The sequence below is a fragment of the Alosa pseudoharengus genome, unplaced genomic scaffold (assembly GCF_046254945.1).
Source record: "Alosa pseudoharengus isolate Yale_2024_CS ecotype anadromous, Long Island Sound unplaced genomic scaffold, YU_APseudo_1.1 YU_APseudo_1.1_scf_11, whole genome shotgun sequence".
In the NCBI taxonomy this organism is placed as follows: domain Eukaryota; kingdom Metazoa; phylum Chordata; class Actinopteri; order Clupeiformes; family Clupeidae; genus Alosa; species Alosa pseudoharengus.
In genome coordinates, this window is record NW_027468576.1 from 797,386 (window position 1) to 814,041 (window position 16,656).

General features: G+C 44.6%; 1 long non-coding RNA gene across 5 annotated transcripts; it reads left to right on the forward strand.

Annotated features, from left to right (window-relative positions):
- Window positions 1–9,389: 9,389 nt before the first annotated feature.
- LOC143116557 (uncharacterized) lies at window positions 9,390–16,294 on the forward strand. Of its 5 annotated transcripts, XR_012985850.1 has the most exons (10): window positions 9,486–9,673; window positions 11,390–11,512; window positions 12,268–12,372; window positions 12,478–12,544; window positions 14,776–14,869; window positions 15,065–15,148; window positions 15,263–15,352; window positions 15,450–15,542; window positions 15,674–15,750; window positions 15,877–16,294. It is a non-coding gene; the product is annotated as an uncharacterized LOC143116557 (long non-coding RNA). The 5 variants fall into 5 exon arrangements; XR_012985847.1 differs by having other exon boundaries at window positions 9,390–9,552; window positions 12,268–12,544; XR_012985849.1 differs by having other exon boundaries at window positions 12,268–12,544; window positions 15,871–16,294.
- Window positions 16,295–16,656: the final 362 nt, after the last annotated feature.

The following is a 16,656-nucleotide window of genomic DNA, read 5'->3' on the forward strand; positions in this document are numbered from 1 at the left end:
AATTTTACAAAATAGGGGAATGCTGCGATCGGCGGACTTTGACCTACACACGCATGCACGCACGCAGTAGCCGGCAGTCACGAGACTCTAATCATGTATAATGAGCACTGCATTAATGGTGTCTCCGTAGCACACATGGGAAAGGCAGCGCTGTGCTACATAGCACTTTAAGAATGTCATCGCAGGTTCGAATCCAGCCTGAAGCACAGTCCGGCTGTTTCCGCGGTCTCACGATGTTTTACGCGACGGTGCCCTCTGCTCAGCGTCTTCCCGATCGCCCGCGACATCTTATGAAGCAGAGTTTGTAACTGTTTGCGTCCTGTTTCTTGTGCTTTTTTACTGAGGGCAATCATATGAATCATTGATATCCATTGCAACACCCAGAGGAGTAAAAAATAATTTTACAAAATAGGGGAATGCTGCGATCGGCGGACTTTGACCTATACACGCACGCAAGCAGTAGCCGGCAGTCACGAGACTCTAATCATGTATAATGAGCACTGCATTAATCGGTGTCTCCGTAGCACACATGGGAAAGGCAGCGCTGTGCTACATAGCACTTTAAGAATGTCATCGCAGGTTCGAATCCGTCCTGAAGCACCGTCCGGCAGTTTCCGCGGACTCACGTTGTTTTACGCGACGGTGCCCTCTGCTCAGCGTCTTCCCGATCGCCGGCGACATCTTATGAAGCAGAGAACCTGAGTGTTTGTAACTGATTGCATTCCTGTTTCTTGTGTTTTTTTACTGAGGGCAATCATATGAATCATTGATATCCATTGCAACACCCAGGAGAGTAAAAAATAATTTTACAAAATAGGGGAATGCTGCGATCGGCGGACTTTGACCTACACACGCACGCACGCACGCAGTAGCCGGCAGTCACGAGACTCTAATCATGTATAATGAGCACTGCATTAATCAGCGTCTCCGTAGCACACATGGGAAAGGCACCGCTGTGCTACATAGCACTTTAAGAATGTCATCGCAGGTTCGAATCCGGCCTGAAACACCGTCTGGCCGTTTCCTCGGTCTCATGTTGTTTTACGCGAAGGTGCCCTCTGCTCAGCGTCTTCCCGATCCTCCACGACATCTTATGAAGCAGAGTTTGTAACTGTTTGCGTCCTGTTTCTTGTGCTTTTTTACTGAGGGCAATCATATGAATCATTGATATCCATTGCAACACCCAGAGGAGTAAAAAATAATTTTACAAAATAGGGGAATGCTGCGATCGGCGGACTTTGACCTACGCACGCACGCACGCAGTCGCCGGCAGTCACGAGACTCTAATCATGTATAATGAGCACAGCATTAATCGGCGTCTCCGTAGCACACATGGGAAAGTCAGCGCTGTGCTACATAGCACTTTAAGAATGTCATCGCAGGTTCGAATCCAGCCTGAAGCACCGTCCGGCCATTTCCGCGGTCTCGCGTTGTTTTACGCGACGGTGCCCTCTGCTCAGCGTCTTCCCGATCGCCGGCGACATCTTATGAAGCAGAGAACCTGAGTGTTTGTAACTGATTGCATTCCTGTTTCTTGTGTTTTTTTACTGAGGGCAATCATATGAATCATTGATATCCATTGCAACACCCAGGAGAGTAAAAAATAATTTTACAAAATAGGGGAATGCTGCGATCGGCGGACTTTGACCTACACACGCACGCACGCACGCACGCAGTAGCCGGCAGTCACGAGACTCTAATCATGTATAATGAGCACTGCATTAATGGTGTCTCCGTAGCACACATGGGAAAGGCAGCGCTGTGCTACATAGCACTTTAAGAATGTCATCGCAGGATCGAATCCAGCCTGAAGCACCGTCCGGCCATTTCCGCGGTCTCGCGTTGTTTTACGCGACGGTGCCCTCTGCTCAGCGTCTTCCCGATCGCCGGCGACATCTTATGAAGCAGAGAACCTGAGTGTTTGTAACTGATTGCATTCCTGTTTCTTGTGTTTTTTTACTGAGGGCAATCATATGAATCATTGATATCCATTGCAACACCCAGGAGAGTAAAAAATAATTTTACAAAATAGGGGAATGCTGCGATCGGCGGACTTTGACCTACACACGCACGCACGCACGCAGTAGCCGGCAGTCACGAGACTCTAATCATGTATAATGAGCACTGCATTAATGGTGTCTCCGTAGCACACATGGGAAAGGCAGCGCTGTGCTACATAGCACTTTAAGAATGTCATCGCAGGTTCGAATCCAGCCTGAAGCACAGTCCGGCTGTTTCCGCGGTCTCACGATGTTTTACGCGACGGTGCCCTCTGCTCAGCGTCTTCCCGATCGCCCGCGACATCTTATGAAGCAGAGTTTGTAACTGTTTGCGTCCTGTTTCTTGTGCTTTTTTACTGAGGGCAATCATATGAATCATTGATATCCATTGCAACACCCAGAGGAGTAAAAAATAATTTTACAAAATAGGGGAATGCTGCGATCGGCGGACTTTGACCTACGCACGCACCCACGCAGTAGCCGGCAGTCACGAGACTCTAATCATGTATAATGAGCACTGCACTAATCAGCATCTCCGTAGCACATATGGGAAAGGCAGCGCTGTGCTACATAGCACTTTAAGAATGGCATTGCAGGTTCGAATAAGGCCTGAAGCACCGTCCGGCCATTTCCGCGGTCTCGCGTTGTTTTACGCGACGTGCCCTCTGCTCAGCGTCTTCCCGATCTCCGGCGACATCTTATGAAGTAGAGAACCTGAGTGTTTGTAACTGATTGCATTCCTGTTTCTTGTGCTTTTTTACTGAGGGCAATCATATGAATCATTGATATCCATTGCAACACCCAGAGGAGTAAAAAATAATTTTACAAAATAGGGGAATGCTGCGATCGGCGGACTTTGACCTATACACGCACGCACGCAAGCAGTAGCCGGCAGTCACGAGACTCTAATCATGTATAATGAGCACTGCATTAATCGGTGTCTCCGTAGCACACATGGGAAAGGCAGCGCTGTGCTACATAGCACTTTAAGAATGTCATCGCAGGTTCGAATCCGTCCTGAAGCACCGTCCGGCAGTTTCCGCGGACTCACGTTGTTTTACGCGACGGTGCCCTCTGCTCAGCGTCTTCCCGATCGCCCGCGACATCTTATGAAGTAGAGAACCTGAGTGTTTGTAACTGTTTGCGTCCTGTTTCTTGTGTTTTTTTACTGAGGGCAATCATATGAATCATTGATATCCATTGCAACACCCAGAGGAGTAAAAAATAATTTTACAAAATAGGGGAATGCCGCGATCAGCGGACTTTGACCTACGCACGCACGCACGCAGTAGCCGGCAGTCACGAGACTCTAATCATGTATAATGAGCACTACATTAATCAGCGTCTCCGTAGCACACATGGGAAAGGCAGCGCTGTGCTACATAGCACTTTAAGAATGGCATCGCAGGTTCGAATCCGGCCTGAAGCACCGTCCGGCAGTTTCCGCGGACTCACGTTGTTTTACGCGACGGTGCCCTCTGCTCAGCGTCTTCCCGATCGCCGGCGACATCTTATGAAGCAGAGAACCTGAGTGTTTGTAACTGATTGCATTCCTGTTTCTTGTGTTTTTTTACTGAGGGCAATCATATGAATCATTGATATCCATTGCAACACCCAGGAGAGTAAAAAATAATTTTACAAAATAGGGGAATGCTGCGATCGGCGGACTTTGACCTATACACGCACGCACGCAAGCAGTAGCCGGCAGTCACGAGACTCTAATCATGTATAATGAGCACTGCATTAATCGGTGTCTCCGTAGCACACATGGGAAAAGCAGCGCTGTGCTACATAGCACTTTAAGAATGTCATCGCAGGTTCGAATCCGTCCTGAAGCACCGTCCGGCAGTTTCCGCGGACTCACGTTGTTTTACGCGACGGTGCCCTCTGCTCAGCGTCTTCCCGATCGCCGGCGACATCTTATGAAGTAGAGAACCTGAGTGTTTGTAACTGTTTGCTTCCTGTTTCTTGTGTTTTTTTACTGAGGGCAATCATATGAATCATTGATATCCATTGCAACACCCAGAGGAGTAAAAAATAATTTTACAAAATAGGGGAATGCCGCGATCAGCGGACTTTGACCTACGCACGCACGCACGCAGTAGCCGGCAGTCACGAGACTCTAATCATGTATAATGAGCACTACATTAATCAGCGTCTCCGTAGCACACATGGGAAAGGCAGCGCTGTGCTACATAGCACTTTAAGAATGGCATCGCCGGTTCGAATCCGGCCTGAAGCACCGTCCGGCAGTTTCCGCGGACTCACGTTGTTTTACGCGACGGTGCCCTCTGCTCAGCGTCTTCCCGATCGCCGGCGACATCTTATGAAGCAGAGAACCTGAGTGTTTGTAACTGATTGCATTCCTGTTTCTTGTGTTTTTTTACTGAGGGCAATCATATGAATCATTGATATCCATTGCAACACCCAGGAGAGTAAAAAATAATTTTACAAAATAGGGGAATGCTGCGATCGGCGGACTTTGACCTACACACGCACGCACGCACGCAGTAGCCGGCAGTCACGAGACTCTAATCATGTATAATGAGCACTGCATTAATGGTGTCTCCGTAGCACACATGGGAAAGGCAGCGCTGTGCTACATAGCACTTTAAGAATGTCATCGCAGGTTCGAATCCAGCCTGAAGCACAGTCCGGCTGTTTCCGCGGTCTCACGATGTTTTACGCGACGGTGCCCTCTGCTCAGCGTCTTCCCGATCGCCCGCGACATCTTATGAAGCAGAGTTTGTAACTGTTTGCGTCCTGTTTCTTGTGCTTTTTTACTGAGGGCAATCATATGAATCATTGATATCCATTGCAACACCCAGAGGAGTAAAAAATAATTTTACAAAATAGGGGAATGCTGCGATCGGCGGACTTTGACCTACACACGCACGCACGCACGCAGTAGCCGGCAGTCACGAGACTCTAATCATGTATAATGAGCACTGCATTAATGGTGTCTCCGTAGCACACATGGGAAAGGCAGCGCTGTGTTACATAGCACTTTAAGAATGTCATCGCAGGATCGAATCCAGCCTGAAGCACCGTCCGGCCATTTCCGCTGTCTCGCGTTGTTTTACGCGACGGTGCCCTCTGCTCAGCGTCTTCCCGATCGCCGGCGACATCTTATGAAGCAGAGAACCTGAGTGTTTGTAACTGATTGCATTCCTGTTTCTTGTGTTTTTTTACTGAGGGCAATCATATGAATCATTGATATCCATTGCAACACCCAGAGGAGTAAAAAATAATTTTACAAAATAGGGGAATGCCCCGATCGGCGGACTTTGACCTAGCAAGCAGCAGTAGCCGGCAGTCACGAGACTCTAATCATGTATAATGAGCACTGCATTAATCAGAGTCTCCGTAGCACACATGGGATAGGCAGCGCTGTGCTACATAGCACGTTAAGAATGGCATTGCAGGTTCGAATAAGGCCTGAAGCACCGTCCGGCCATTTCCGCGGTCTCACGTTGTTTTACGCGACGTGCCCTCTGCTCAGCGTCTTCCCGATCGCCCGCGACATCTTATGAAGCAGAGTTTGTAACTGTTTGCGTCCTGTTTCTTGTGTTTTTTTACTGAGGGCAATCATATGAATCATTGATATTCATTGCAACACCCAGAGGAGTAAAAAATAATTTTACAAAATAGGGGAATGCCGCGATCAGCGGACTTTGACCTACGCACGCACGCACGCAGTAGCCGGCAGTCACGAGACTCTAATCATGTATAATGAGCACTGCATTAATCAGCGTCTCCGTAGCACACATGGGAAAGGCAGCGCTGTGCTACATAGCACTTTAAGAATGGCATCGCCGGTTCGAATCCGGCCTGAAGGTCCGGCAGTTTCCGCGGTCTCGCGTTGTTTTACGCGATGGTGCCCTCTGCTCAGCGTCTTCCCGATCGCCGGCGACATCTTATGAAGCAGAGAACCTGAGTGTTTGTAACTGATTGCATTGCTGTTTCTTTTGTTTTTTTACTGAGGGCAATCATATGAATCATTGATATCCATTGCAACACCCAGGAGAGTAAAAAATAATTTTACAAAATAGGGGAATGCCGTGATCAGCGGACTTTGACCTACGCACGCACGCACGCAGTAGCCGGCAGTCACGAGACTCTAATCATGTATAATGAGCACTGCATTAATGGTGTCTCAGTAGCACACATGGGAAAGGCAGCGCTGTGCTACATAGCACTTTAAGAATGTCATCGCAGGTTCGAATCCAGCCTGAAGCACCGTCCGGCCGTTTCCGCGGTCTCACGATGTTTTACGCGACGGTGCCCTCTGCTCAGCGTCTTCCCGATCGCCCGCGACATCTTATGAAGCAGAGTTTGTAACTGTTTGCGTCCTGTTTCTTGTGCTTTTTTACTGAGGGCAATTATATGAATCATTGATATCCATTGCAACACCCAGAGGAGTAAAAAATAATTTTACAAAATAGGGGAATGCTGCGATCGGCGGACTTTGACCTACGCACGCACGCACACAGTAGCCGGCAGTCACGAGACTCTAATGAGCTCTGCATTAATCAGCGTCTCCATAGCACACATGGGAAAGGCAGCGCTGTGCTACATAGCACTTTAACCATGTCATCGCAGGTTCGAATCCGGCCTGAAGCACCGTCCAGCAGTTTCCGCGGACTCACGTTGTTTTACGCGACGGTGCCCTCTGCTCAGCGTCTTCCCGATCGCTCGCGACATCTTATGAAGCAGAGAACCTGAGTGTTTGTAACTGATTGCATTGCTGTTTCTTGTGTTTTTTTACTGAGGGCAATCATATGAATCATTGATATCCATTGCAACACCCAGGAGAGTAAAAAATAATTTTACAAAATAGGGGAATGCCGTGATCAGCGGACTTTGACCTACGCACGCACGCACGCAGTAGCCGGCAGTCACGAGACTCTAATCATGTATAATGAGCACTGCATTAATGGTGTCTCAGTAGCACACATGGGAAAGGCAGCGCTGTGCTACATAGCACTTTAAGAATGTCATCGCAGGTTCGAATCCAGCCTGAAGCACCGTCCGGCCGTTTCCGCGGTCTCACGATGTTTTACGCGACGGTGCCCTCTGCTCAGCGTCTTCCCGATCGCCCGCGACATCTTATGAAGCAGAGTTTGTAACTGTTTGCGTCCTGTTTCTTGTGCTTTTTTACTGAGGGCAATTATATGAATCATTGATATCCATTGCAACACCCAGAGGAGTAAAAAATAATTTTACAAAATAGGGGAATGCTGCGATCGGCGGACTTTGACCTACGCACGCACGCACACAGTAGCCGGCAGTCACGAGACTCTAATGAGCTCTGCATTAATCAGCGTCTCCATAGCACACATGGGAAAGGCAGCGCTGTGCTACATAGCACTTTAACCATGTCATCGCAGGTTCGAATCCGGCCTGAAGCACCGTCCGGCAGTTTCCGCGGACTCACGTTGTTTTACGCGACGGTGCCCTCTGCTCAGCGTCTTCCCGATCGCCCGCGACATCTTATGAAGCAGAGAACCTGAGTGTTTGTAACTGTTTGCGTCCTGTTTCTTGTGTTTTTTTACTGAGGGCAATCACATGAATCATTGATATCCATTGCAACACCCAGAGGAGTAAAAAATATTTTACAAAATAGGGGAATGCCGCGATCAGCGGACTTTGACCTACGCACGCACGCACGCAGTAGCCGGCAGTCACGAGACTCTAATCATGTATAATGAGCACTACATTAATCAGCGTCTCCGTAGCACACATGGGAAAGGCAGCGCTGTGCTACATAGCACTTTAAGAATGGCATCGCCGGTTCGAATCCGGCCTGAAGCACCGTCCGGCAGTTTCCGCGGACTCACGTTGTTTTACGCGACGGTGCCCTCTGCTCAGCGTCTTCCCGATCGCCCTCGACATCTTATGAAGCAGAGTTTGTCCATACAGTAATCAGCGCTCCCGTAGCACAATGGACTGGACGTCACTGTTTAAAGCACTTGAAGCATTGTGCCGGCGTCGCAGTTTCTGATCGTGCTTCATGACGTGACCTTCCCGTTAATTTTACCGATGTCCGGTAGCGTAGTCAGTGCAATCGCGAGTGCGTGCGTGTGTAGGTGCGTGCGTGCGTGCGATCTCGCGATCTCTTAAGAAGCCAATTGCGTGTCTGTTTCTAAATGTTTGCTGTCTGCCTGTTGTGCTGTTTACAGAGGGCACTTATATCAATTGCAACAGCCGGAGAAATAAAAATATTTTTTTACGAGGAGGGCCTTTGGCTTACAAACGCTACGGCCAACGTCACGAGACTGTCATAATGGATAGAACACCCAGCACTACATCAAACAGAAGCAGCAATTTGTCAGTGTGGCACAATTACAAAATAGTGCTAATAGATAGATAGATACTTTATTGATGCCCAAGGGGAAATTCAAGCTATTAATATGAGATGTTACTCAGTGTGGAACAGTAAACTTTCAATGTGGGGAGTTCATGAGCCAATGATCCGCTGTACTGATGTAACTACGCGTTGCAGTGAACCACAGGATGTGAGGATGTGCAGAATGTGAGGATGCGCAAGATGTGAGGATGTTGAGGATGATTATGTTAATTGAAGAGCAATCAGAATTGAAATCCCTGCTCTCCCAACATGTCAGGAGAACCACAGATGAGCGAAATTGGTAGTGGAACACTTCTTTCTGTACATGTTCTGTTGGTCAGGATATCAGGAGCAAATACCTGTGAAAAAGTAGAAGTAGAGGGCTGAATTTTAGATGTGACTGGAGCATACAAGATCTTCCCTAAAAATAACAACAACATCAACAACACCAAGAACAAGAACAATAATAACAAGAACAACAAGAGAAGCAACAAGAACAACAAGAACAAGAACAACAAGAGCAACAACAACAACAAAAGCAACTCACTAATAAACATTAATTGTGATACAAGAGAATATGTGTTTGGCCAGTGTGGTGATTTTATCTAGACATAATAATAATACTTGTGTGTGTGTGTGTGTGCTGGTTTATTGGAAAACATTCCATTTACTATAAAGGTGTTGTTTGTGCAACTGTTATGCAACATTTACTGGAAGTCATGAGACTGAGCTGTCAAAGGCTAAAAGTGAAAGTAAAAACAGGGCCTGGGAGAGAAAGGTGCTTACCAGAAGGGCATAAATAGAAGGGGCTAGCAGAAGAGGAGATGCAGGGACCTTCCAGGGAGGGGAAGTGAAACCAAAGTTGGGATGACACATAGAACCAAATCAAAACATACCCTGCCTGGCAACAGATTACACATAGAACTCGATCACATATATTCTGCCTAGCAACACACATTTTTTAATGTTTGTATGAGAAGGAGTTTCCACCAATATCTCAAGTCCCAAAACGTTCTGATTGGCTAGAAGGGGCCTGGTGACGCTCCTGATGATAGGAACGCCTCTCAGGCCCCTGAGAGCATAAAAGAGAGAGCTCAGGCACATTCAGATCAGATCTCATCGGGGTAGCAGCTGCAACTCATCACTCTCTTGCCTGACGGTTCAGTCCTGACATTGTTTGGATTGTATCATCACTGCAATACGGTGAATAAAGGATCAACAGTCTTCAGCGTTTCTCGTCTTGGTGTTCTCCTTCGGGTCTTTGATATCAGAGTGCTAGTTGGATTGGAGGTTTCGGGAAGTGGATAATTTTCCACGACACCAGGTTATAGCAACAATTGCTAATGTGTGTTTGTCTATCGATACAGAAAGCGCTTTCAGATATAACCTCCGGAGTACATGCGGAGGTTTGTCAAACGGAGGTCCTACCCTTCGGATGATTCAGATATGATGCTAACCTGCGGACCTAATACTGACCTTATACGGACGTATGTGTGAACGACATACACGCACATTACAGAATCTCCGTGTGGTTGTCGAGTGAGGGGTGGGGGCTTGTAGAGTTCACAAGCTGCGAGATATGACGCAGAATATATGCGGCCGCTGCCTGTCACAGCTGCTTTTTGTTTAAAAAGTGTAGCCTATGCATTATAGGCTAAAGAAGATAAATCTATTGTGCGTAGGCTAATACTTGAAGTAGGATAGTCACGTAAGTGCGCACATACAGTATTTGTATGTGTGCTTCGAATAAACACATTTATCTGTTTTCAACGTTATGTACCAGAATCTGGTTTGTGTTGGAGAGAGAGAGCATGCACCAACCTGGTCTCACGGGAATCCGTGAAATAGCCACGGACGCTTAACTCAAAATCCGTGGTGGACCCACGGAATCACTGAAATTTCCGTGAAACTCACACGGATTTCGATTCAATGCAAGTTAATGACACTCATATCCCGTGGCTATTTCACGGATCCCCGTTTAAACAACTGAGTGCAGATTTCGCTCAACGGACGTTGTTATCTTATTGGGAAACACACTTTTGATACATTCAGTTCGATTTTTATTGCCTTTTTTAGTGTCTGTGTAATGTTAGCCTGTCAGGCGTTGCATTCCATCCCTGTTTCAACAACTGAGTGCAGATTTCCTCTCAACGGAAGTTACATTTCCGTGAAACACACACGGATTTCGTTCCAATGCAAGTTAATGACAATATATTCCGTGGCTATTTCACGGATCCCCGTTTAACAACTGAGTGCAGATTTCGCTCAACGGATGTTGTTATCTTATTGGGAAACACACTTTTGATACATTCAGTTCGATTTTTATGTAATGTTAGCCTGTCAGGCGTTGCATTCCATCCCTGTTTCAACAACTGAGTGCAGATTTCGCTCAACGGAAGTTGACATTTCCGTGAAACACACACGGATTTCGTTCCAATGCAAGTTAATGACAATATATTCCGTGGCCCACACACGGATCCCCCGTTTCAACAACTGAGTACAGATTTCGGTCAACTGACTTTTATAACTTTGGGATACATGGATATTGAATAATTACAGTCGTTTCAGGACTGCATATTTGCCGTTGGCTTAAATGATGCCCTTATTTAAGTGGGATATTTAATAAAAACGTTCTCACTTCTCATTTCAGCGAGGCATAGTAACCGTTGCTAGGTAAACAAAGCCCATGTCAGAAGCGTATCCCCAGAGAATGTCAACTTAAAAAGAATAGCTTACTGATAGCACTAGTTCTTTCGTCTCAATACTGATTATGAAGTTGTTATAAATGTAATACACTACTGCAGAAATGTTTATATTGCTTAAGGTGGAAATAAAGTTCTTTGGCAAAGAGATGCATTCTGGGAAGTGATGTGTTTAAATGTAATGGCTACATATACCCAAGTTTCTTTCATTCGGAGATTTATGCTCATTATTTTACAAATTTGAGCAAGGATATAAAATATTAAGACTGTACTTTTTCATTGCTATTGATATTTTGGCGCAATTTTGTGCATCGCGTCACTGTGTGCGACGATCCCAGGGCGACGCTCGAAAAAGGAAACAGCCCCAGTGTGATAGGCTGGTTGCTGTCATGTGACACACGCCACCACAAGAAAGCGGAAACGCATCGTAGAGCGAGAGCTGGCTGGCTATGTGGGGTAAGGTAAGTTAAACTACGTTAATTTAGTAAATAATAATAATAATGGTGTTGTTTTTTGTTGTTTCGAACAAAATATAGGTATACTTATCATGACCAAAAACCCTTCATGCTGTAAAACAACTAGAATCACGCGAAATTAGTGCAATTTCTTAGTGAATGTCTTATAATGGTAAAAGACGTGGACAAATGCGTGATAATTAGCCAAATAAATAATTGTTATGGTTATTTGGTTAAATTATCGAAATGAGTGCGATGGTGATTGAGATGGTGTTTGACATTAAATTATAAGCAGGTCAGTTTCACGTAATAAGCTATTTGTTTCTTTGGGTCTGGGTAATTCATGTGACAAAAAATTCTGTTATGCTACTACCGTTTTTCTGAAAAACAAAGCAACATTTCTATCTCCAAAATAATGCATTTCTGAGTGTACTACGTAGTGCATGCAGCTTTTAATGTCCAAAGTAGCCTATACTGATTTTCCTGCATAAGAACTACAAATACTCCTTCAAAACTACAGTGTTGACACTTGAAGTTGTGGAGTTATATTTTAGTAGCCTATTCTATAATAGAATAAATACCCACATCAGTTTTACCCTTGTCTCACCTGTATACAAGGGTACAAGGTGTATGAATTGCAGTAGTGATCAAATGAAAAAGGAAAGAAAGGTGTCCTGATGTGTTGTTTAGGGATGGTGCTGCAATGTTTTCTCGACATATCTTTATGTCTTTTTTTCTCCCCTCTACTTATGTTTTCACAGATCCTTGCTCCTGATATCCTGATGTATGGGTTGCATTTCATTAAATTACTCCAACAGAACACTCACAGAAAGGAGAGTGGTGTCAAACTACAAGACAGCCAGTATGTAAGCAAGGCCTTGTTTGTCCTTGTTTGGCTACTCATTTGTCAACTTCCTGAAGAGGCTGAAGCATGCTGGCCTTGACACCTCAGTCCTTGCTTCCATTAACAGCTGTGTTATGGAGTGCATCCTCACATCATGGTCTACTGCAGCGGTGGATACAGAGGACAATTGGCAGGTATTTTACATCACTTTTACATTACTTTTACTGTGATTTTGCTAGATATGGTTGTCGCTGTGCTAAATATAGGCCCATATTGTAGATTTAGATTGTTTCTACAGATTGTAGAAAGTAGATTGAACTGATACATTTAGGCCTACACTGTTAAGGGACAGCTGAATTGACCACCTAAACCATATATTTTCTGAAAGCCTATAGCCTCTAGATGTCAATTAATATACATTAAGACATGTCCCACCTTCCCACTGACTTTGGTGCATCATAAGGCGTACATAGGCCCATATTGTAGATCGAGAAACGCATTGTACAGCTGATATATTTAGGCCTACACTGTTAAGGGACAGCTGAATTGACCACCTAAACCATATATTTTCTGAAAGCCTATAGCCTCTAGATGTCAATTAATTAAGACATGTCCTACCTTCCTACTGACTTTGACATATCAAAACTCCACCTCTGAAATGGGAGTGGTCAACTTTTTTTATGTTTTTCCTTCACAGTTTTTTTTGTGGGTGTCTCAGAGATCCCACCTTTGGAACATTTGTCAGGGGCCTCAAGGGGGTGCCGTGCGTTTTGGTCCCATCCCTCTAGCACCTAGCTTTACCGCGCCAGCAGAGGGAAACCTTGTATGTTTCGAACCGTTTATCTCCTTCCGGGAATAATCCACCGACTCCAAACTGAGCCTGGCTTGTTTGTGATGTCCCGTTGTTCAACATATTCTGATTTCATACTGATCGGATCAACATAAGTGTGCTTTTTGGCTAAAAATTGAAAAATGGCTAAATGTTAAAGCAACACCAAAGAGTTTTTTGTACCTTAAAATAGTGTTTCCAAAATCGTTTCAGTGGTTCATCAACTCGTAACAGGGTGAACGGCACTTTCTGCATCCGCTTCGAGGCCCTCTATCGGCTATAACCGCACTATGTAAGTTTGCCGGATCGGGTAGCGGATATGTAGTTCGATGGAATGAGACATGAGAAACTACAAATTTGACTTGCATCTGATGTCGCAATACATCGTACTTTCATAAAATCATGCAACATATTCTACCTTGTCTGTGGACATTGTTATTTGCAAAGCTGGTGCTGGATAAACAAATAGTGCGTGCGACAGAGGAAAAGTTCTTTGGTGTTGCTTTAAATTGCCAAAAAAGTAGGCACAATGCTTTGCGTTACAGCTAGAGCGATGAAACTTTGCACGCTCTATGTGGGTCTTGTGCAGAAGGTCTGACTTGAATTTCAGCCTCGTAGCTCCATGCTACCACCCAAAACTCCACCTCTGAAGTGGGAGTGGTCAACTTTTTTAAAGTTTTTCCTTCACTGTTTTTTTTGTGGGTGTCTCAGATATCCCACCTTTGGAACAGTTGTCAGGGGCCTCAAGGCGGTGCCGTGCGTCTTGGTCCCATACCTCTAGCACCTAGCGTTACCGCGGCAGAAGAGGGAAACCTTGTATGTTTCGAACCGTTTATCTCCTTCCGGGAATAATCCACCGACTCCAAACTGAGCCTGGCTTGTTTGTAATGTCCCGTTGTTCAACATATTCTGATTTCATACTGATCAGACCAACATAAGTGAGTTTTTTGGCTAAAAATGTAAAAATGGCTAAACGTTAGCAATTCTACTGCTTTGTTATTTTGCCACCATATGTACCCTAGCAACACCCAAGCAACCACCTTAATTACCCTAGCAACACCCAAGCAACCATCTTAATTACCCTAGCAACCACTTGTATAATGTCAAGCTAGCAACCACCATAGCAACCAACATGCTTACCCTAACAACCACCATAGCAACCATGTTATTTTGCATAGCAACCACCATATCTACCTTAGCAACACCATAGCAACCATTCAATTTACCCTAGCAACAACCACAATATGACCATAGTAACCACATGACATGTCCTAATGTATGTTAAATCACACCTACAACTGACCAGCTTTCAGAAAATATATGGTTTGCATGGCTGAAACTGCTTTGCCTTTGAGTTGGAGCTCAAAACTTATCATATGTGTACCTCGTTCGCCAATATACAAAATAGTGCCATGTATAGAGTTATGAACACTGATCGTATGATATGCAAAAGTCTGCAGGAAAGTAGGTCAGGCTTTCAGAATACAGTGGGACATGTCTTAATTCATGCTAATATTGGGTGCAGTGAAGAAAGAAAGGGAGGGAGGCTGCTTTTAAAAGAGAGGGAAAGTATAATATTTTTAATATTGTTTTCAGATGAAGAATTGGTGCGGTGGTGAGGCTGGAGCACCCCTGGCTTTTGCCGTATGGGTTGACTTCAGCAGTGAGTCACCCACCGTTAATTTCACAGGTATATGTAATATGTTTTTATTCAACAACATTTCAATGATGAGATCTATCGAAGATGACATTCAATGGAAGAACAATTATTTTAGTATGGTCACAATCTGGCCCTGAGTTTTGATAAAAATGATATTGACATGGCAACACAAACCGAATTGATAATGGATTTTAAGGGTTTTTTTCCCGGTTACGGTTCATTTAGGGCCAAAGTATCTTGAGGCCTTTTGGACCAATGACAGGAAGGCTGAGCTGCTAAACATGTACACTAATAGGGGTGTGTCAAGTGGTATGTATAAATGAAAGTGGTGTTAAGGTTTGTTTCTGTGTCAATCCTTTCTTGAAGTTCAGAAAAGGAACCTTAACATTTGTTTTTAATGACACTGAGCGTACTGTCTTACAGATGCTTTGGGGGGTGAGAGGCCATACGTTGACCCTGATATCAGTGGCACACATTGCCGGATGGCAATTGGCCGTCTGATAAAAGAACATGGTATGACTGGCATTGTATGTTTTCAATTTCCTTATTTAAAGATCAAAATGATGCAGACTACTGAATCTGATTACACTTTAACACCCTTCTATCTCAGCACTGAGTCAGGGTTTGTCTCGGTCTGAATATCTGCCACAACACAGGCCGCCTTGGTGGCCTGAGGAATTGCCCTTTGCCTCAGTCAGTGACGGTATGTTAATATTGACCAACTATTACTGTTTCAACTGCATGCACACAGCTGTTGCAACATGATTTGACTTTTCATAAGAGTATATGATAAAACCAGTAATGATGCATTGTTTGCCATTTTTTATGGAAAAGGTGAAGGGCGTAAAGCTTTCACTGCTGAAAAGCTGAGGCAGGTGGTACGCTCATACAATGCGTATTACAATCTCCAGGTATATATACAAATGCATGAACCTGTCTAAAACCTTTTGCATACCAGTGTGTTTTACAGACTAAAACAGATTTGTACACACATATCTAACAATAATGTGCTTTTCCTTTAATCTGTTGAGCTGCAGCAGTCTGTTGAGGCACCACCATCACCCCCATCACCAGCACCAGCAGCAACACCAACAGCAGCACAAACACCACCAGCACCACAAACACCACCAGCAGCAGCGGCAGATCATAAAGAAGGATCACAATACTACATGTCATTTCCTTTAATGTGTCAACATCTTTTGGAAAAGTAAAGCATCTATCATCATAAAGCAATCTCACTTTTCTTTGTTGATAAGCTACGTGTTTTTCATCGTAATTGATTCAATATCCAAGTGTGACAGTTTTGGTGTACCATGAACAGAACAGGACAATTGGAAACAGTTAGCCACCTATGTTACAGAGTCTAAAAACAAGCAGATTAGCACTAGCAGATTTAGAAATAGCTTCTTTCCCAATGCAATAACAATAAAGGAATTCATTCATTTAGTCATTTCAGTTTGTATTACTACTTTCATTATTATTGTTGTAATCTCACATGTACTATGGCTATCATAATTAAAATGAGATAGATACATAGATAATGTGTCAGTGAAAATACATATATGAGCCAATGTTCCAGCAGATGGGGTATGGATATCGGGCATGCATATCCACTCCTAGGCCTATTCTCCTACACTCCCCCTGTAGTAGCCAGCATTACATTGAAATCTCTCACTTTGGCCTATAGGACACTGACTGGATCTGCTCCTTGTTATTTTAATTCAATGATCAAGATGTACTTCCCCAACCGCCCACTGCTGTCTTCTGATTACCATTTGTTCTGTCGACCACTCATGAACGCTAAATTCAAGACTCTT